This window comes from Pteronotus mesoamericanus, unplaced genomic scaffold (genome assembly GCF_021234165.1).
Source record: "Pteronotus mesoamericanus isolate MK-2021 breed Mesoamerican mustached bat unplaced genomic scaffold, CSHL_Meso_final contig_50, whole genome shotgun sequence".
Lineage (NCBI taxonomy): Eukaryota > Metazoa > Chordata > Mammalia > Chiroptera > Mormoopidae > Pteronotus > Pteronotus mesoamericanus.
The window spans coordinates 41,416,091-41,439,572 of record NW_026555186.1 but is presented as its reverse complement, the minus strand read 5'-3'; the positions used below and the strand labels follow the sequence as shown (position 1 = coordinate 41,439,572).

The 23,482-nt window shown below is 35.7% G+C and overlaps 1 pseudogene; it reads right to left on the bottom strand.

The window, feature by feature from the left end:
• Nucleotides 1-18,768, bottom strand: part of LOC129074512 (dnaJ homolog subfamily A member 1-like) — a 36,004-nt pseudogene extending 17,236 nt beyond the window's left edge.
• Between the last annotated feature and the right edge of the window lie 4,714 nt (nucleotides 18,769-23,482).

Here is a 23,482-nt window from a genome sequence, read left to right as displayed (position 1 = left end):
CCTCTTATACCCTCCTTCACCTCCCTTAATCCACTCACCTCGGGAATCCTCACACTGTTATCTGTGTCCATCATGCCCATGAGTTTTTTTACCCTCTTTTTTCTTTTTGCTCAATTCCTTTACCCAGCCAACCTAACCTCCAACCCCCCCATTCTCCTCATAGCTGCCAGCCTCCTCTCTATGAGTCTATTATTATTTTCCTTTTTAGTTCATTTTGTTCACTAGGTTGCACATGAGTGAAATCATATGGTATTTTTCTTTCTCTTACTGGCTTATTTCATTTAGCATAATGCTTTCCAGGTCCATCCATGCTGTCACAAAGATTTACTTTTTTTTTTTACAGCCAAGTAGTATTCCATTGTGTAAATATAGCACAACTTTTTATCCACTTATCTACTGATGGACGCTTGGGCTATTGTAAATAACACTGCAATGAACATAGGGGTGCATATATTATTTCAAATTTGTGTTTGGGGTTGGTTTGTATAAATTCCCAGAAGTGGAATCACTGGATCTTAAGGCAGTTCCATTTTTAATTTTTTGAGGTAACTCCTTATTGCATTTCACAGTGGCTGTACCAGGCTGCATTTCCAACAGCAATGCACTACGATTCCATTTTCTCCACATCCTCACCAGCACTTGTTTGTTGATTTAATGATGATAAGCAATCTCACTGCTGTGAACTGATATCTCATTGTGGTTTTAATTTGTGTTTCTCTGATGAGTAGTCATGTTGAGCATCTTTTCATATGCTTATTGGCCATCTGTATGTCCTCTATGGAGAAGTGTCTATTCAGGTCCTTTGCCCATTTTTAAATTGAATTGTGTGTTTTTTGGGTGTTGAATTTTATAAGTTCTTTATAAATTTTGGATATTAACCCCTTATCAGATGTATCACTGATGAACATGTTCTCCCATTCAATGAGTTGTTTTTTCATTTTGTTGATGGTTTCCTTTTTTGTTCAAGAACTTTTTAGTTTGATATAGTCCCATTTGTTTAATTTTTTCTTTTGTTTCCCTTGCCTGAGGAGATATATATATATATATAAAAAGAATGCTACAAGAAATGTTCAATATTTTACTGCGTATGTTTTTTACTAGGATCTTTTGGCTTTGAGTCTAACATTTAAGTCTTTAATCCATTTTGAGTTTATTCATGTGTATGGTGTATGGTTAGTTTTATTTTTTCACATACCTGTCCAATTTTCCCAACATCATTTATTAAACAGACCTTCTTTACCCATACTGATTGACTATGAAGGCATGACTTTGTTTCTGGGCTCTCTATTCTGTTCTATTGTTCTATTGTACTAAGTCTCTCTCTCTCTCTCTCTTTTTTTTTTATTCCAGAACTATGTTGTTTTGATTATTATAGCTTTGTAGAACATTTATATATCAGGTAGTATGATTTCTCCAGCTTTGTTATTTTTTTTCTCAAGAATGCTATTGCTATTCAAAGTCTTTTGTGGTTCCATATAAATTTTTGGAATATTTGTTCTAGTTCTATGAAATATGCCATTGCTATCTTGATAGGAATTACATTTGTAGATTTCTTTGGGTAGTATGAACATTTTAATGATGTTAATTTTTCTATCCATGAACATAGTCTATGCTTCCACTTATTTGTCTCTTTTTCATATTTTTCAGTGTCTTATTATTTTCTGAGTCCAGGTCTTTTACATACTTGGTTAAATTTATTCCTAGGTATTTTATTCTTTTTTTGAAACAATTGCAAATGGGACTGTTTTCTTAGTTTCTATTTCTGATAGTTCATTATTGGTGTATAAAAATGCAACTGATTTCTGAGTATGTATTTTGTACTCTGCTGCTTTACTGAATTGATTTGTCAGTTCAAGTATTTTTTTGGCAGAATCTTTAGGGTTCTCTATATACCAGGGGTGTCCAACCTGTTGGTATCTCTGAGCCACACTGGAAGAAAAGTTGTTTTTGACCATAATTAAGTAATTTGCAACACATAATCACAAAATATCTCATTATGTTTTAAGTAAATTTATGACTGTGTGTTGGGCCATATTCATTGCCATCCTGGGTTGCATGTGGCCTGCAGGCCACAGGATGGATGCCCCTGCTATACAATATCTTGTCATCTGCAAGTTATAACAGTTTTACCTCTTCCTTTCCAAGTTGGATGCCTTTTATTTCCTCTTCTGGTCTGATTGCTGTGGCTAGGACTTCAAGTACTATGCTGAATAAGAGTGGTGAAAGGGACATTGCTATCTTTTTCCTGATCTTAAGGGGAATACTTGTAGTTTTTGCCCATTATGATATTTGTTTTAGGTTTGTCATATATGACCTTTATTATGTTGAGGTATATTTTTTTCTATTCTCACCTTGTTGAAAGTTTTTATTATAAATGTTGCTGGACTTTATCAAATGCTTTTTCTGCATCTACAGATATGATCATGTGTTTTTATCCTGCATATTGTTTATGTGGTATATCACATTTATTGATTTGTGGACATTGTACCAATATTGCATCCTCAGAATAAATCCCTGCTTACATTCTTAATAGAACTACCTTGTAGGTAACTTCTTTCTCTTGTGACTTTCAAAGTTCTTTTTTTGTCTTTGACCTTTGCCATTTTAATTATGATGTGTCTTGGTGTGGATTTTCTGGGGGTTCTCTTTTTGGGGACTCTCTGTGCTTCTAGGACTTGTATGGTCTTTTTCCTTCACCAGGGTAGGGAAGTTTCCATAATTATTTCTTCAAATATGTTCCTGACACTTATTCTCTCTCTTTTCTTTCTGGAATCCCTGTGATGTGGACGTTGTTATGCTTTATGTTATCCCAAAGGTCCCTTAAATTATCCTCATTTTAAAAAGGTAAAAATACTTTTTTCCTTTTTCTGTTCTAATTGGGTGTTTTTTCTACCTTGTCTACCAAATTGCTGATTTGATCTTCTGCTTCATCCAGCCCACTGTTTATTTCTTCCAATGTACTCTTTATTTCAGATATTGTACTATTCATTTCTGATTGGTCCTTTTTTATGATTTATTTGTTCTTTTTCATACTGTTGAGTTTCCTTATAGCCATTACTTTGAACTCTATATCTGTTAAATTGCTTGCCTCCATTTCAGTTAACTCCTTTTCTAGAGATTTCTACTGTTCTTTCTTTGAGGCCCATTTCCTTGTCTCCCCATTTTGGCTGCTGCTTTGTGTTTGTCATCTGCTATGACTTCTGGTTTTGATGCAGTGGCCTTGTGTAGTAGGTGTCCAGTGGGATGCAGTGCTGGAGTCTCCTTGATCACCTGAGCTGGGCGCTCTAGGAATTTCCCTTATGTGTTTCATGTGGACCTCCTGTTGTAATTGAATATTGATTGCTACTGGCCCATTCATGCATGGGATTGATGCTCAGGCTGGCTGACTGTGAGGCTCCACCCTGACCATGGCAAGCCGTTGACTATTCAGGTGCTGACAACATGAAGTGAAATTTGCTTCAGCACGATTTGGTACCTGCCTAGATCTCCCTTTAGATATGCTACTTACATAGCTCATTGGATCCTGCTATGATGTGGCTGCCTCTGCTGGGCCTGGGTGTATGTGGGAAGGACCAAGCTGTACACGAAGGCCTGCTTTTAGCAGTACTGGCTCTGAGGGCAGGTCAGCAAAAGTTGCAAGGCATCCTGACACCTGCTTCTACTTGCTTCCTCCTGCTGGCTGCCTGTTAGACTCAGTTATTCAGTGGGCCTCTGGCCATAGTCCTCAGCAGGGCCTAATCCCCATGGGGTGGTGCAAGATGGAGTCCAGAAGGTGGGGCTATATTTTTCCCCCAGGCTGATGCTACACAGTGGCTAATGCTCCACCAAAGAAAGATGGCATCTGTGGTATGGTAGAATGACTCAGCACAGGGACTCTGGTGACTGCCCCTTTAGCTCCTTCCTAAAAGCCACAAAACCCAGGTGCTTCTTACATGACTTTAGTCTGCTGCACCCTCCCTAGGGTAAGTGGCTTGAACAAAATTTTGTGCATTGTCTCTTTAAGAGGGCACATCTCTCTTTAGCAGATTCCTGACTCTCCCTGGCTGACAGAAACTTCATTGCTTTCACAGCCAGATGTGATATGGTTCTGGTGCTCTGTGCTGGGGGACCTAACTTGGGATTTGGACCCCATGCTTCAGGGGAAACACCTGCAGCTAAGATATGTGTACAGAACCTTAGCCACTGCCTGCAGGAGCTGGGCCAGCCCTTTTCATGTACCTGCCCTTTATAAAAGTCTTGATGTGGTTTCTTCTATTAATCCTTGGTTATGAGACTTCTTTTCAGCTAGTTTTCAGTTGGTTATTCAGGATCATTCCTCCACAATTCAGTTGTAATTCCAGTTTGGTCTTGGAAGGAGGTGAATGTATCTTCCACCTATTCCATTGCCTTATCTTCCCTCTTTGGGTTTTAAGTCCAATGGATACTTAATTTACCTCTACTTAACCAGTTTTCTAGATTGAGAGATTCCCTGTTTCCCTATGAAATGCTTAATACCTACAACAAGCTAAATATAAGTGTTAGATGGTTATTCTCTATCATATTTATGCACGTTTTTTCCTACCTATGAGCTGAATGCTTAATAAGAGTAAGCTATGCTTCTTTCTAAACATGTTTATGCCTGTTATAGTATTATAATTGTATAATTTAAGTTAATATCTGTTTCCTGATAAATTAGTGTGGGAAAGAGAGAGTTGTGGGTATTAAAACTAAATGAAAGCTTCTGCACAGCAAAATAAACTACCTACAAGACATGAAGGCAACCAAAAAAATGGGAGATGATATTTGCAAACAACAGCTCTAACAAGTGATTAATATCCAAAATATATAAAGATCTCATACAAGTAATACTGTGTTGGAGAAGTTGTGGAGAAAAATGAACCCTCATTCACTGTTGGTGGAAGTGTAAACTGGTACAGCCACTAGGGAAACAGTGTGGCAGTTTCTCAGAAAAATTAAAAACAGAATTACCATAGGACCCAGCAATCCCTCTCCTGGGCATCTACCTGAAAAACTCAAAAACAGTTATTGGCAGAGATATACGCATCCCAATGTTCATGGCAGCATTATTTATGGTGGTCAAGACATGGAGATAAACAAAGTGTTCATCAGTAAAAGACTGGATAATAAAGATGTAGTAAGTATATACTATGGAGTACTACTCAGCAATAAAAAAAGGTGTAGTGCCATTTTCAACAACATGGATGGACATTGAAAATATTATCCTAAGCAAAATAAGTTGATCAGAAAAAGCTAAGGACAAATGATTTCACTCACATGTGGGATATAAACCTGAAACTCAGACACAGACAACAGTATGGTCATTACCAGAGGGTAAGAGTGTGGGGGAATAAAGGGTAAAGAGGGCAAATTTATGGTGACAGAAGATGATTTGACTGTGGGTGGTGGGCACACAAAGCAATGTACAGATCATGTATCAGAGAAATGCACCCTTGAGACCTCTATAAACTTATTAACTGATGTCACCCCAATAAATGTAATAAAAAATCAAAGAAGGATGAGCGTTCAAGCTAAAAAAGCCAAATGAAACACTTGACAAATACAAATAGCAGATGATTAAAACAAGATTGGTCAGGAAGCATGTGTGGGTAAAACAACTGTGAATCAGGGAAATATCGTTAAAATTTGGAATGATTTTGGACCCAGATTGCTTTACAAGTAGCTTTAAAGCTCCCATTACACTTGAAGAAGGTTAAACTAGAAATCAGGGTTACTGTATTTTGGCTGTGGTTTGTACAAAAATAGCAGTGGAAATTTCAATTAGTAGATATATAATATAAGAAAAATATATATACATTTTTACATTTTGAGTAAAAATAAAGGGTTTGAAATGTTATCACCTTTATGATTTCCCCCTTGAAAGTGCTCTTCAATTAACCAGCAATTTCCTAGTATAGATCCTTTATGAAAATAGTTTTATCCAGTCATAAAAACTAATTCTTGTTAGGGGATTCACTCAAATAATATTGGATATCTCACTGAATCCTAAGCTGAGTTGAACCAAGACCACAGAAGGGAAGGAAGCAGGGAAGCTCTGGGGAGCTCAGAAGCAGGAATTCAGTTTGTGACGCTTCTCATTTCGTCTTTGCTCACATGAGCCATGGAATCTCTCAGTCTGTGTCTCTAGATTTTAAGTTTAAAATTTCTGGGAAAGAGAAGCTGATTCTACCAGCTTGGATCAACTCCCATTAAATCAGTTACCTGTCTTGAATCAATAATCTATATCCCAGAGGAAGAGCCTCATTTTACTGTCATGAAACAAGAAACCATTTTTGGAATGGAGGAACCATTGTGAATTATGCACCTGCTCCCAAAAAGGGATATTTGAGAATTAGAAAAAAAATGAAATAAAGTTTAGTGATAAATATATATAAAGTATGGGGAATTTTATCCACCAATGTTCTGAGAAGTTGCTCCTAGAGCAAAAAGGGATTAGAGTGGAGGATCAGAGTATAACTTCTGAAGATATGAGGGGCAGAGAAGGTCACATATCTGTGAAGTGGGACTTTAGGAGGATTAGGGTATGAGCAGCCAGGGTCGAGAAGTAGGAAACCAAGAGGAGAGCCATGTGATGCTGAGTGGCCAGGAATGAGCGGAGGTGGCGGGGGGTGGGGGTATGAAGAGAGAGAGGATCAGTCTTGATTTCTGTCTTCTGTTTGGGACATGGGGAGAGAGATCTAAAGGAGGTTTTATACCATTGGTAGGAGGGAGCACTGCATAAATACCTGCACCCACTTCCTCAAAAAAGCCAAAATGAAGTTGATATTATTTTTTAAGGATTTAGTTATTGTATTAGATGAGCAAAAGCAGGTCATAGCAAGATGGACAATAATTATTTATGATGATATACTCACATTGACTATAATATTTTAGATTTAGCATTACATTTGGAAATCATTCTTCTTTATTCAAAGGAAAAAAATATACATATACAAGTGAATTTATTTCATTTAAAACAAAATAAAGAATTAGAAACTCAAGCTCTAGTTTATGTCTCTAACTATAAACTAATATTTTTAAGCCTCCTTTTTCTGATTCATAAAATGTGGTTGATGGATATGAATATCAAATAAGCTAACATATAAATGTGTGCAAGACAAAAGAAAAATATTATTTCAGCATGAACTTACTAAAGGCTTATGTTCATATACTTATTTATTATTAAACCTAGATTCCTAGAAAGGTAGATATAGAATAACATAAATGTTAATAAACATTATTGATAAAAGAATGTTATTTTACTCGGGACCTTTTACTTTCTTCCCTTTTATTATTTCTTTTAGCAGATCTCCCAATACATTTAGATCTTCTGGAGCTCCCCTCCCCTCCACCCCCCCCGCCCCAACTTATCTCCAGAATATGGCACACACTCCCTGGTTCTTCCTACATAATCCTGAAACAAATGTGCAGGCCTCATTTGTTGTTAGGATGAAGTTACCAATTCTCAATATACATCAATATATTTTTAGAACATTTGGCTCTGGGCTATGTGGTAGTATATGTGTGGCTAGCCCTTCACAATTTCCCATCATCTTCTTCCCAACTTTATAATGCCTAGGGCATGGTTTTGTATTTTATCCCTTTGTCTCTGAGTAGGACCTCCTAAGATCTCAGCGAAAGTTCTTCAGTTCCTCAAGAGAAGATCTTGGTTGGGGTAAACCTGCTTGCTGACCTCTTCTTGGACCCACACACTTTTTGTCTATGGCATAGAAACCTTCTTTGTATGGAAGATGATCTGAAAAGCCTATTAAGGACAAAATTAAGGCATCCCAGTGAACTCAGCCTCAAGCAGATCGTTTATAAATTTAGGAAACTCCTGACAAGTACCTGCAATTTTAATATCCCCTTGTTTCATGCTGAAAAAAAAGAACCACCTTAGGTCATTTTGACAGACATAATTTGAGTCTCCTGTGTACCCTGGATGATAAAGGACATGTAAGAATAAGTTTTTACTGTACTTTATATTGCAAAAAGATTATAGTTGTTCATAAACTTAATTCATAAAATGACATTCAATATAAGCTAGTTCTTTCCAGAGAGATTCCCATGGAATGCCTGTAGTTTTAAAATAGTACTCATTGTTTATTGAACTACTTAAAAAAAATCAAAAGTGATTTTGCTTGTGTTTTCTTAAAGAAGAGAAAAGTTAGATTTTAATCTATTCATGTTTCCTCTATGAGAGTATGTTCCAACTGAGAAATGGGACAAAACAGGAAATACTTTATGATTTTTTATGTGAAAGAGGGACTATAACCATCACTTCTGTTTAGTTTATAATTTTTCAAGTTTTGCCAGCCTTTCATCCCCTCCTGATGGAGCACTTCTTAACTTTCATCATACATAGTTATACAAATGGGTATTAACAGAGGAAAAATTACATGAATTATTTAGGAAAGCCAAATGCTTTAAGCATTACTATGGAAAGTAATATTTTAACATTATTCCTATCATCTTTTGTATACAAGTATAAAAAGCCAACATTTACTTACTCTGGGTAAAATGAATACATTGTTATACTAAAGTTATTGATAAAAGTTTTCTACATATAATAATAAATATGATCTATAATATATTATATATAATATACTATATATAGTGAATAAAGTAATTTTTTCTGAAAGTGTTGTGTCTCTAAATGTATGAGTGGTATTTAAAAACCATTTATTTAATCTTCCATAGTCATTCTAATTCCTTTCATAAAATATAAATAATTTGAACCATAATCATTAAATTGCTTTTAAACAGTGATGTTCTATACCAGTAGGCAGTATTGTTATTACTTCTATGGTTTATTTATTCCCCTGTACACAACTTTCTGCATTTTTATATATTCTTTTATTTGTGAAAGTCATTGACAACACAATGAACTTTCCAAATATCACAAACTATGCTATTCACAAGCACTCTGAGAGAATCATTTAGAATTTTTGAATAATAAAAAATGGAATCAATCTCTATTTGTACAAGTTCCTAGTGTGTTATGAATGCAATGTGATCTTGGTATTTGCTTATCAAAGGAATGCACTAAAATATTGCAGGAAAGGTCATGGGGCATGACAAACTCCACTTTATTAACTTCACTTTCCTTTGAATATTAATTCCATTCCTCTGTCTTCTGTTAGTCTTACTAATGGATTTTAAAAATGAGATAAAAATCTTCACTCTAGTGTTTAGCAAAAGATGATAGAACTTCAACATGAATCAGGCTTCATTTTATACATGTTGTGATTGGTGAATAGTCTGCATTTTGCTGTTTTAGATCTTATTAGGCAAGTGTAATCCATGAGTAGTTTTTTTTGAACCTGATGATTATTTTTCTTATGCACTCTGCTCATGGAAAATTAAGTCAGCAGAGATTGACTGAATTCTCATGTATGCTTCTGAGGTGGTCCTTCAAAACGACTCTGCCTATTTAGTCTTTTCTTCTGTTTTGTTTTTCTTCTGCTCTTGCATTACTCTGCTCAAGAGTCAAAGTCCCAGCAAAGAGGATCCAGTTGGCCAAACTTAAATGAAGCTGTAATGTGTTGGTAAGAGGAAAGTTTTGACAGAAGGAGCCAAACTCTTTCTAAGTCTTAGAGGTAAGAAAGGCACCTGAATTTATCCCCCTAAGACTGCACTCATTAGGGAAAAGTAATGCCTCAAAGTAATGGGGTGTGGTGAGCAAAGAGAGAGAGATAATGGCCTCTGCAGGAAGGCAGCCTACATGGAGTAGGGGGAAACTTAGCAAAGCTTTCAACAAAGTGTGGGTTTCAGCTGGGCATAGGAAAGAAGCCAAAAGCATCAAAAGCATTTCTAGAATGAATCAGTTTGAATTACTAATATTCAATTGTTCGTTTTCTTAATCTATGGAGAGAGATAGCCATGAATTAATCAATTACAGAAACAACAGCAAACTGAGGAGTGTTTGGGTCCCATAAATGAGCCACTTTGTAACATGAGTGTTGGCTAAGTTTCCTAGTTTGCTTTATCTCTACCTGAATTTAACTTGGTCATTACTAGCCTTATTCTGAAATATTAACGTATGTATAACTTTTCACTTTCCTCAAAGGAAAAGTGAGACTATTGTGAGTTTTACTAAATGACTCTGATGCCCTCAGAGGGAGGTTCAAAGTATTGCAAATAAGCGATGTAAGAACATAATTTTCCTCAATCAGTTCTCAATTCCGATTTTAGTTGTCTCCTTGTTATGTGATCTTGAACAAATGTTTTAAATGCTCTGACTCTGTTGATTGGAGTGTTGTCCCATACACCAAAAAGGCTGAGGGTTTGATCTCCAGTGCGGGCCCATACCTGGGCTGTGGGTTCAATCCCCAGGAAGGGATCTGTCCTACTACTGATGTTTCTTTCTCAGTGATGTTTCGTTCTCTCTCTGCCTTGTCCTCTCTTTCAAAATCAATGAATATATCCTTGGGTGAGGATTAAAATAATTAAAAATATAAATGTTCTGACTCTCCATACCAATATATAATATTTATATAATTGATTGAATATATATTGAAACCAATAGATTATTTATAGAATTAAGTATATTGCCAATTATATCCCTTATATTAAATACACACTTTCTAAAACTTAAAAAAAACCCACAAATTGAAAATTATATGCCATTTTCTATGAGGAAAAAATAACCAAACAATTCAATATAAAATACAGATGCACAGTACAAGAATGAGGTTGAAGATTTAATGTCTCAAAAATAGCTTTGTATAGTGTTCTTTTAAAACTAAAATTAAATTCTTAGAAATTTGTATAAATGCTGTCTATACTTTTCACAGTGTTTTGTAGGCCAATAAAAAGACACTCATTTTTCATCTTAAATTATATCAGATTTCCTAGGTTAAAAAAATAGTGAGAACAAAAAATATATAGTTTGTTCTCAGTTTTCTGCACCAAGGAAGCAATGAGGTGGATACTTTAAAATAGCAGATAATGTAATCAGTGTTTATGTCATCGGCTTGGCAAGCCTCGGGGAATTATTACTCAGAACCCAGCTTTGCATAAACTGGATCAGTAGCTGATAGTTTGGTTATGTGATATGATTTGAGAAAGCAAATCCAAAATTATCTCTTTAGTGTCCAAAGCACCTGAAAATCTCACTAAACTTATTAAAAGACCTCTTTAAGAATTAAAACTTATCTGGGAAGAGCAGAAAATTAATTCACTAATGCCCAGAACCATCCTCCACTTTCCTGGATTCAATCCCATCTTTTTCTCCTCTCTCAAAAAAAAAAAAAAAATCCCCCTTGATTCTTTCCCAAATACTACCTGACTTCCATTTCTTTGTATTCTGCAATTGACTCCCCTTTTATCTCTACTTGTTCTAATTCTATTTTAGCCTTTAAGGTCCAGATTAAATCCTGTCTTCCATAAACCTTCATTACTAACTGAACTTGAAAGCCATTATCTTTCCTCTGAACACTTGTAAGCTTTGTGGTCTGTATGACTCATTTAGTAGTTAATCATTTGGTTTTGCCTTGTGGCATCACATCTATTGTATGCTTAGTTTTAAAAAATTGTTTTTTTTTTCTTTTTCTTTTTAAAATTTTTCCCCATTTTTATCATTCAATTTAGTCTTCATACAGCATCCAGAAGGATTCTTCCAAGTGTCATTTTCCTGCTTAAAACCCATTGCACAATTAATTAGGTCTACATTTCTCACCTTGACTTATGAAGGCACATGGGTTTTCTTTCAAATCTCATAACACAAAGAGCACTTTCCTGTCCTAGAGCCATTGCCAAAACAACTCTTTCTGCTTAGAATTCACTCTGCCTATCTCTTTGTATGGTTGGCTCCTTCTCATTCTTTAGAGCTCTATCTATATCTTACCTCACGCATAGTCTTGTTTTGACTATACTATCAAAATGTGGTTTTCTCTGGATTGTTTCTTTCATATCTAAATTTTTTCATTTATCTTTCATTAACTCTTCACTATTCCTTCCCCTGCCTCTGCCCTGGAGACTTGTCCTATGAACTACATCAGTGTGTTCCCTGCCCTCTGGATTCAGGTTGGGTTTAGCCAATAAGAGGGAGATTCAGACAGTGAGGAGTGAAGGCTATCTATTACTATTATGACTCTCTCCCTTCTAGGCCATCCAGGGTTGGCTGCTTGTTATAAAGTAGATATTGTGGACTTCCATTTTATAGATAACAAAACAACTCATAATGGTTAAGAGGTTCTCACATAGGTACAAATGGTAGTATCGGGATTTAAATTGAACTGTTTTCTTCATATCATTCTGCCTCATTTAACAATGGAAACAACCACACTTGATTCAACTTTTAGTTCTCAGACCAGTTGATAACACTAGTCTGAGATTCATTTCTCTATCTCCTTACTTCTAAAATCACTGTCTTTTTTATTTAAATTCACAACATAGGGTTGGGGGAATAGTCACCATAGTATTTATATCATGTGTGTTGATCTGTAGAATCCCTTCAGAATTTGTTACCAAATATGTTAGAAATCATCTAGATCTATGACAATTAACCAAGAGTGAGCAAATTTTTTATTTTTTATTTTTTTTTATTTATTTACTTTTTAAATACATTTGTCTCTGCCTCCCCCCCACCTCTTTCCCTTGCCCCCTCCCACCTTCCCTCCCTCAGCTCTTCCCCTTTGGTTTTGTCCATGAGTCCTTGCTATATGTTCCTTGACTTTTTAAAAATTAGAATAATCACCACTTTGAAATACATCCTGAAAAAATGTATAATAAGACATAATAATAGTACTAACTTACTTTTAAGATTGATTGAACTTAATTTTTAAAAATCACTGAAGATCTTAATGTTGAGCTATAGCTGTTATCTATCACAACACTATGGACCAAACTCTCAGTGAGAGATTCTTTTTGAAATCATCACATGACAAACCCTTTTACAGTAGTATTTCTGTATTATATTTTGATAATGGGATAAGATTGCTACTTGGAATTTATTAATTGGTAGAACCAGTGCAAAAACTAGATGGTAATTCAGGCAGAATATAAAATCCTTATAGGTTTCAAATCTTAGAAATAGTCTTGTGGGCAATAATTGTCTAGGCCTTGAAAGTTGGAATCTTTTACATGTTTTGCTAAAACCTTGTATGTCCAATACCTCCACTCTTCCGTCAAACATGATGAGCTGTATAAAAAGGCTTTCATTCTCCCAAGGAGATCCATTAATCTCCTTAAACACAGAAAAGGCAAAAAACATGAAGGATGAGAATGAACCCTAATGTAAATACAGATAAATATGACGACAGCTGTAGCTGAACAGTTATAGAACTGGCTTGAGAAATGAAACCTCTATAGTACACACACGTACACATGCACGCACTTTGGATTTATTTATGAAACAGCGTCTTCTAAACACAGAACCTTGCATTGCAGAAAAGGCAATTAAATAGAACAGCATGAGGTTGTCAATCACTTCAACAACTAACAAAAGCATCTACTATCAAAGCAAATAATGAAAATGTGCAAAAAGGTACCTTGCTATCAAGGCAAATAATGTAAACATGCAAAGGCAAATAATTCTCTGTATCAAATGTCACCATTTTAATGTTCTTCATTTTTGTGTGTTTTTGCATATGCTTAGTACTATATCAGTTATTCTGAAACTTGGTATAGAATTGACCGTTATCATTTTTTAGAGAATTCGGTCATCGTGTGAAGCTTTTGAAAGAGGTTGGTACTTTCTTTTTTTCTTTCTCTTTTCTTTTTTCATTGCTAGTGTTGTACAAACAAATGGACAGTCACAGCTTATCATCACTTAAAGATGCATGTGCATGCTGCAGTTTACTGAAACATGATTGGCTGCTACATAAATCAATCTGATAGAGATCGGTTCCATGAAGAAGAGATAAATCATTAGCCAGAGCTTTTGGAATGTAATTCATTTTAGATAGTGATTATTGATGATTTAATTTTAGCAGTACATGTACATGTCTAGACCATGATTTTATATAAAATGTTAATGCAAAAGAACATGTTCATTTTAAAAGTGAGTATAAAGAAACCAATTAGGAGTTTACATGCAAAACATGTTAATGAAATGGCAGAATTGAGATGTCCAAAGTTTTATTTCCTAGGTGAGTTAGAAAGTAGCACATTTCTAGGGAAAGGTTTTTAAATATTTTCTTAAGACATAGCAGTGTAAAGAGGTGGCCCCAAACCTCATTTGACTTATCACACCCAGATGACTGAGGCTCAAAAATATTTTGGATATACATTTTCTGCCTCTTGTCCTCCATTTCTGCCATTCTTTATGCCCTGAGGCTCCCACTTCTGTTCATTTAAATTCAAGAACTTTTAGTGGGAGTCTTCATAAGAAAAGGTATTGTGCTCCAAAATGCACTGTTTGTTTTCTGTCATATAGGTAAATAGGGAGTGAGATGTGTCCAATTGTTTTGACGCAAGTAACTCCAGGTAGTAGTGGCACGAGACTGGCAAAGTCATGTTGAAAGGTGGACCAGTTAGATTATGCCTGGGGACCCTGTCTCTAAGGGATACTAGGGTATCATTGACAAATTAGCAGGCTATAAGAATCAAATTTATTACAAATTTCAAAGGAAAGTTATATACCCTGCTAGGAAAAATAGTTTGAAAGGCTACTTGGATTGGGGGTGAGCTGGTCAGATAAGAATAGCTGGTGACCAGAATATCTTCTCAGAAATGTCTTTGATTTACTAAATGAAGTAAACAAGTTTGGGTCAGAGCTGCCACCAACAGGAATCTTCCTTCTTAATCTACCCCTCATGAGTCCTGATTTTAAATAAGTGTGAACAAATATTTGGTGTCCCTGCAAACCCGGTACCCTTCCTAAATGCCTGATTGAAGTTCCTGGGTAATAGGACACGTGAAAACCCAATGGCAGACCTCAGAGAAACTTTTATTTCATGTCTCTGGTGTTTGCCCCTGGATAACCCAGAGTTAGTCATCCTGATTTTTTCTAATCAATCTAGCCTTTAACAAGGAAATCCATTTCACTGTGGACATACAGTATATTAAAAATCCTAGTTTGAGATCAGATTTGCAGTTTTTTTTCCATGTCTTGCCTCTCCACACGCAATCCCTCTAGTCTTTGCTTTTCCCCCAAAAGTGTCACCATTTTTTCTAATTCCTAACAGTTCCTCAGCCTACACTGTCCTAGGATCTGAACTGATTAACCTGCAAGCCTCCACGATCTAGCTCTTGCCTCGTCCTTTTATACTGTGTCCCTGCCCATCACTTATTTCTTTTCATTCTACGTGCTCTCAGGATACCCTGGGTGCTTCATTTTAGTCATTAACTCTCCATTGGGACAGGGTACCCAAGTGGATGCCAATATTTGTTTAAAAATGAATGATCAGAATACTTAAATATCCTGCCTTTTAAATCACACAGCTTGCCCCCCACAACTTCATTAAAATAAGATAAAGCAAAGATTTTATTCTAAATGAGAAAGTTTGAGGCCTTGGAGAGAGAAACTGGCATATATGATAATATAAAGGGTTATATTCTTTGCGTGTCACATTAGATTTCCTTTTAGGAAAACAAATTTTCCCCACCATGGCAGTCACAAAGGATTTGAGAGACTTAATTCCAGATGAGAAAAAAGTAAGGTAGCCAGTGGAACATGAACTAAGAAGGGTGATGTGTGTTTGTGTGTGTACGTGTGTGTAAAGGAGAGACATGTAGTAGGAAAGCCCTGAGGAAGTGTACACATTCTGGGGATAGGTAGACAAAACTAATATCTTGTCCTATATTTCTATTCTTTCTATTTTTCCTTGTAATTTCTTTCCTTCTGTTTTGCCTAAGCCTTCCGCCAAGTTTTTATTAACTATCTCATCCTGCTATTGACTCTGCTGTAGTGAATAACTATATAAGCCCATGTCTACATTTAGTATAAAATGGCAAGAGGGGAGCAGAAATGGCTTTAGGGAAGCCAGATTCTGGCAGCAAGAGGTTGCTGGCAGAAGGGTGTGGCAGCAGACAGAGGCAGATTGCTGTCTGAGGGAGAAAGTGACAACCAGCACACTTTCTTGAACATAAAAGCAATCTCTGGGATTCTCAGAATTACCAGGGCAAAAGAAATTGCTAAAAGACCAAAGCCCCTCGCAGTGGGGTCTCAGACTATTGTTGTACAGTCATTAAAGGGAAGGGTGACCCCTGGAGGCCAGAGCGGCCTACAGCGAGAGCTTCTCCGCCAATTCTAAGATACGTTCCTGGGTAAATAAGAAATGCCAGCAAAGCATTTTGAAAAATGCATTATTTTATTAGACCATCTTATTGAATTAATGTACAGTTAGAGCTAAAGAAATAAATGCAGACTTAGCAGTGTTTTTCCTCTCGGGTATCACCTGCTCCTTGATTCTCCTGAGCCAAATTCAACTATCCCTACACTTTTTGAAGAAACCACAAAACATTCCCAATATCATGAGTATCCTCTCTCCCCTACGCTCCCCTGTCTGCCACCAAATAGACACCTATTTTTTAATGCACTACATTCTGAATGAGCAGTGCATTTGCTAGTGGTAAATATTTTCTTCTCACAGTCCAGTTTATAAGATTCTTCTTAACAGGATTTGAAGGTATTCCATCTTTTGTCTTCACCATCAAGCTAATTGGAGGAAAATTTTGTGTGTCATGTAGACATGTTCTGTACTGAAACTTCACACTTACAAAGTTATGTTTTCAGCCTGATCCCAAGGTCTGTGGGGATCTGATGTGTTCATGCTGAGTGAGGCAGAAGCATTTGCAGTAGCTCTAGTGAACATAAAGCTGTACCCAGGCCAGCTGGATTATCTTGGAATCTTTGACAAATATGTTAGTCTCTTTTCAAATAACAATTTCAATTTCCCCCATTCAGAAATAGCTTTTATTTCCGTAAGCACAAATTAGAGTCCCCAACTACCTCACAACATAAAGTCTGTTCAAAAGTAGACTTTTTTCGTGGCCTGACTATTGAAGAGGTCTGCCTTCTTTCTTTCTTCTTGTTTATAAATTAAAATAAGTAATATAATATATTATGCTATTTCCAATGAAATATTTTCTGAAGGGCAAAACATATGAATTATTTGACTAGTTTTTGATTCAAGTTAGCAGGATATTCTTTGGGAGTGAAAATAATTAATTTTAAATAATTTAGTTTCTTTTAAGTGTATATTTTTTTTGAAAAATTTTTGGTTACTGCAGGTACTTAGGCCCTGAATACTTAGATAGTGATGATTGTCCCAGAGTTGAAAGATCAGGGCAAGAAGTTGTTATTTATTGTGAGCTGACTTTATGGAAGACTCTATGATGCTACAAACTTTTTCCAAGTGATGTTTTACAGAATTGCTTTAAAAAACCCCAGAGGGTAAATAGTATTCTCAGAATAAACAGAAAAATGCTGACCTTGTCAGATTTAGCTGCTGAAAGCCAAGCTGTTTTAAGACTTGGAGTATCAAGGGTCATGGTTATAAACAACACAGAGAGAGAGCGAGAGGGAGTGGCGGGGGGAGAGAGAGAGAGAGAGAGAGCAAGCTATAAGTAAAAAAGTATGGCTATACTATGAATATAAGTAATAAATATGTTGGCCTTGACAAGAAGGGAATGAGATATTTGTGTAAAAATACAAAATTAAAATAAGTCACAAAAACAACCAAGAACAAAACAAAACAAAACCCTGAGGCCCACAACTACTTGAAAATTTTTTTCTTAGAGCATATTTAAAGCCGGAAATGAGTCACTTTAACTTCATCTGTTTTTGGTTTCAGAAGGGGAGAAAGGTCAAAGCTTCTTTGTTTTAAGTAAGCTGGTCACTACTTCTGAAGTGTAACATGATAGGGTTCAGGGGCCTTAATGAAACAGGCATTTCCCAGACACCCAAAGCTGTGTGAGAGTCCTCAGCTGTGGCAGGTCAAAAACTGGGCTTGAAGAAGGTGTCTTAAACAAAGGCAAGGCAGAGCATGACCCTTTCTTGGCTTTCATATCTGGGTGGGTATTTCTATAGCCAGCTCTATAGAGAATAGAATACAGAAATTGGCTACTCCTTTTTATATTTTTATACATTATCACACATTACAGCCCCATAACTAAACCATTATAGTCCCATTCATACCTCGGCACTAGACGCAGAACTGTGCCCTATCATGAGTGCTATTTTCTTTTGTTGTTGTTAAACTTAGATAAATTAAAGAAATGTTAGGAAACAATTCTTATTGCTGAGGACACAAGTACAAACTTCTAAAGAAATTCTGCAATCTTAACCTACTGGATTTAACATCTTTCTACTGGGAATGTTAAAGTATAATATTCCTAAAGTGCTAGAGTTGACGCTAATTGAGCAGGTGGATTTCAAGAAATGAGCCTAGTCTCTACTCTGGGTTGGAGAGGCCAAAACAGACTGCCATTTTTAGCAAGGAGGTCTATACTGAGAGGAAGGAGGAGTTTTGGAGCACATAAGCAAAACTTATAAATGCCATCAGACAGTGAGGATTCCCAGTGCCGTTCCTGTTTGTCGGTGGCGGACCTCTCCTTTGCTGTCCTCTTCCACTTCATTTGGAATGTGCTATTTCACATACATGTCTGGTCTATAAGCTGGTTGTTTCTGACTTTGACTTGGCAACCTTTTTCGGGCCTGCTGTATTCCTGACCTCGTTTCCCATGAGCAATATATTCGCTCTGGGTCATCACTACCAAGCCTGTCACCATTTTGCTTAATGGTTGGGGTTTGATGTTTTTGACCTTGGGTTGAACCCAGTAATGAATAACTTCTCTATACTGGCTCAGCGGCTGAATTATCATGTTTTCAATGATTAGAAATGCAGCCTCCAAGGAGGGGGAGTGATGTTTAGTTGCAGGTTCTGGAGCTGGAGATTTCCAGCCGAGATGCCTGTTCACAGAAATGCTCCAAACTGATGTTTAGCCTAAGGACACATCCTATCTAAACCCTCTATGATCTCTTTCTTCCACTCGGCCCCTTTTTGAAGTCTGAGAAAAATTCCCTGACCATTAAATGTAGCTCTTTATAGTTTATCAAGATTTTTTGAATATATTATCTCATTGAATTTATCACAATCTTGAGACTTACTATCAGAAGAGAAATTATTATCATCCTCAAAGTTACACCACTAGCAGGTCAGGGTCTGGAACAAAAATCCATGTTTCATCTGTGTCTGATACCAGCATTTTTTTCTACCACTCTGTATTCTCTGTCTCTTTCCCATTATTATTATAAGAATAGTCAACCCATAGTTACAGAGTATTAGAGCCTTATGAAAACTTAAATATTGTCTAATGTAACATTATTATTATTAAAAAGAAAAAAATGGCTCTGAAGTAAAGAAGTGGCTTACACAGAATTATTGGTACAAAACAAATCTTCTGACTTTAAATCATACACACACACATGCAGATACGACAGTGAAAAAAGAAGAGACTAAGACAAAAACTAACAAGGCTTAGGAGACAGCAATAAGGGAATGTTTAATATGGCCAATGGTTTCATGGTAGAAAAGTTCAGTAATGGCTAGACTGTAGTATAAAGAACTTTAAAATAATTAGTTTTATTTTCTTAAATAGAGAAAATACGAATAAATCTTGTTTGTAATAATTTTTTTAAAAAAAGTTTATGCCTTATTAAAAGTTTATTTTTAAAATAGCTCTATCTGCAAGGCCTTGTTGGCAATATAAATATGACCAAGACATAGTGTCTACTCTCCAAGGACTCTTTGCGTCATAGGGGATTGTGGCAATTTTAAACCATGGCTGCAAATTCTTTGACACTCCTTCCATCAAAAGGTGGAATCTGTGTCTCCTTCCCCATGAAACTGGGTGGGCTTGTGGCTGCTTAAACGAATAATGGTGATGCTGCGAAACTTCTTAGTCATATAAGGCTATGTCCTTAGTGACATGAGCTGACATATAAGAAGCTCAACAATTACCATGAGACCACCATGCTAATATTCAACATGTATACTTCATATGCAGACACTAGCACGCCTACTCATTGCCCCAGCTGAACCTAATCTTCCCACCAGCCCTACCAAGGCATCAGAATATGAGCAAAGTCATCTTTAACTCTCATGCCAGTCCATCTACCACTAAGTAACTCTGTCAATACCCCATAAAATAGAATGACCACCTGTCCAAGCCCTATCTAAATTCCTGACACATAACAATCATGAGACAAAATGAGATGGTGGTCATTTTAAGATAGAAAATTTTGTGGTTTATTATATGAAGTAAATAATAAGAACAGGGATATGATATATTTTAAGGAATTCAGAAATGATAAAAGGCACTATCTTGATTTCTAGAAGCTTATAATTCTTTTGGGTTAAGGGGTAAAAATCCTTTATGAAGCCAGTAGAGATCAATAGAAACTGGAAAAGTCAAAGTCAAAATGGACTTTGGGGAGGCAACGTAACTGAGTGGGGGTGGGGGGTAATTCAGAAGGGAACAATGTAATATTTAGTGAGCATGAGAACTAGGATTAGTAATAACAACAACTGCCACTAATCCGGAGCTTATTATGAGCCAAGAACTCTACAAAGTGCTTTATAAGTTACTTCATTTATCTTTTAATGAACTTTCAAGGTATGCATTATTATGCCTTTTGTACCTGGCAGGAAGTAAAACATTTTGCCCAAGGTAACACAAGTAGTGAGTGGCAGGACCAGAGCTCTCGCGGGTTCTGACTGCTCCTCTGAAATGACCTTTTGCCAAAGTGAGAAATGGAACTGTTTTATATCTATGGCTTAGATAGAATATTTTCATATTAACAAAATTCAAAAACATTCTTTAATTTTCTAGCTCTACAGTTAAACATGGAATGTATTTTATCTCCTCTTTAGTTTATGATATAAACCTGGTGATTAAAATTATTTTATCAATATTTTTGAAAAACCATATCAAATGTGATTTTTAATCAAACTTTAAAAAATCTTCAATTTTTCAGTATCATCTTTTTCTCAATAACCTCTTTTTAGCTTAAAAAATCCTTTTGTTCCAGTTGAGACATTACCAAGGTTCCTAAAAGGTCCCCTTTTGGGGATTTTCTTCTCAAGTACTGAGAAAATACCTTCTGTTACATAGCGGAATGCAGGCTTGTTTATTTCATTGAAGGTATTTTGACTACTATAAACTGTTAAATAAAACTGAAATATTTGTTTCAAGCTTTAACACACTAAAATAAATGAATAATCAAAATCATACTCTTAACTTTAACTAAAAGAAAACACATGTGAGAAGATGCAAAGATCTGCAGAAAGATAGGGTTTAAGTGGTCATCTGGTATAGAAAAGATATTGGGTTGGGGGGCGTTGTTCTCTATGATAAAATTGTCATTAAAAACAGACTCAGCTTTGAAGTGATAATTACAAGCTTTAAATCACCTACTCTGAATGTATCAATAAGTAGGAACCTCTTTTCTCAGCAGAAAAAAGTAAAGCAGTACAATGTGCCCACCAAAGAAGGCAGCTCCATGTGGGAGGCAGCAGCAGTTCCTGCCCTCATTCTAAGGGGGATTAAAGTCTATGGCATTGCTAGTGAGACAGCCTCTGTGACTAGAAATAACACTGTCTCCAGGAATGAAGAGAGCATGCGCCATAGCCAACACGGGAGTGTTTCAAAGTAGAAAATTATAATGCACGCACACACACGTTGGTCTGTTCCTTGTTAAATGATTGAATTAAGAGTATTTGAAAATAAGTTAATGTCTGTCTAAAGAAGCAAAACAGTTGTAGTGTGCTATTGTTTGAAAACCTGTACAATATCAACCTTTTCCTGCCATTAATTATTCTATCATATGGAAATACCAAAGTTGAAATACCAAAGTTTATTAATTTAATCCAATAGTTGGACATCAGATTATTTATGTTTCTTTTACTAGGACAAAACACTTGAATATAAATCTTTTACACATTTATAGTAACTTTCTTGAAGTGCATTCTAATGAATTAGTGCACTAGGTCAGAGGGAATAACAGGTTTTTCAGTCATTTCTCATATATTGCCGCCAATTTGCCTGAGAGGAAAGTGATGACAATTCCTACTCCCATAGCTTAGGAGACTGTACCTTTCTCGTCACTGAGTATAAGAATTTAATTTTTTAATTTGTTAAACCTCTTTATTCTATTTGTTTTCTTTTAATTTTCTAAATGCATTTTCTTCTAAGGCATCATTTTTTTAACCATCAATTATACCAATATATATATTCTCTAAAGTTTCTCATTTTGTTATGATGTCAGCTAATCACTTGTAATTTCTTCTAAAATTTTATGACAACCAAAGAAACAGATTTTTGGTTCACCTAGAATTCATTTTGGTCACAATAAAAACTGTACTTCTACTTAAAAAGAAAGTATATTAAAAGGTATATACCTCAAAGTAATTTTTCTTTGATATCATTATGTTAGGAAGCTAATCACATGTTCTAATGATATTCGGAACATATTTGTAATTTTTATCTGGAATTGTCTTCATTACCAGTAGAAACATGTAAAGCCACATAAACACACCATTCTAGGTCACTTATTTCCTTAAGCAAACTTTGGTTTGGTTGGTTTTTCGCTTTATCTAAAAATAAAATATAACCTTAATTGGTGAAGATTCACCATCACTAAGGATATTTCACAGGATTTGTAACAAAGGCACCCAAAATTCCCAAAAGAGGACTTTGAAAAAATATTCTGAGCAGTGGAATAAATGTCTCTTTTTAAAGTGACTGATTTGAAATTGGCCACACTAATTTTATTGTATTTATTGTTTGGTTGTTTAAATTTTGATTTTATTATTTAATAATTTCACTCCTTATATTTTCCCTAAGAAATCTAGTGACCAGTCATATATTCAACATCTCTCGTGTACTTTCAAAATGCTCATGTACTTGTGGGAAAAACCACTGATATCAAAGCAAGGGTGTGGGGGTGTGTGTGGGTGTGGGAGTGTGTGTGTGTTTTAACCAAACTAATTCTAGGACATACAGAGCATAACATCTCCAAGATAGAGATAGGATTACGAACAATATTAGTATCAGACATATATTTTTCTTCTAGTACATTTAGTAATGAGAAGCAAAGTGAACTAAGAACACAAATAATATATTATGCAAATTAATAAAAAATGTATGTTCCAATAACACACCTTTTTTAACAGAAAGTTTATAACCAGAAATACCAAAGAAAGCATAGGGTTATGTTCTAGGAAGTCAAGAGGGAAAATAAGTTTTATTTAAAAATGGCGAAGTAGTGGGCCTAAATTCTTCCAATTCACTTAAAAAGTTTTTTCTTCAATGTAAATTCCTTTGGGTGATTCTTGCACCCTCAAGCTAACCCAGATTCTTTTTATTCCTGAGCCCTACAATATTTTCTCATACAATCCCCAAACTGGAAGTTAAAAAAAATTAAGCACTAATTAAAAACAGACAGAGAAGTTTAAGGAATAGAACCAGATCAAGAACACAAATGCGTGCCCCCTGGCTATTTACCCATGTCTTTCCAATCCCAGCTTCATTCTGC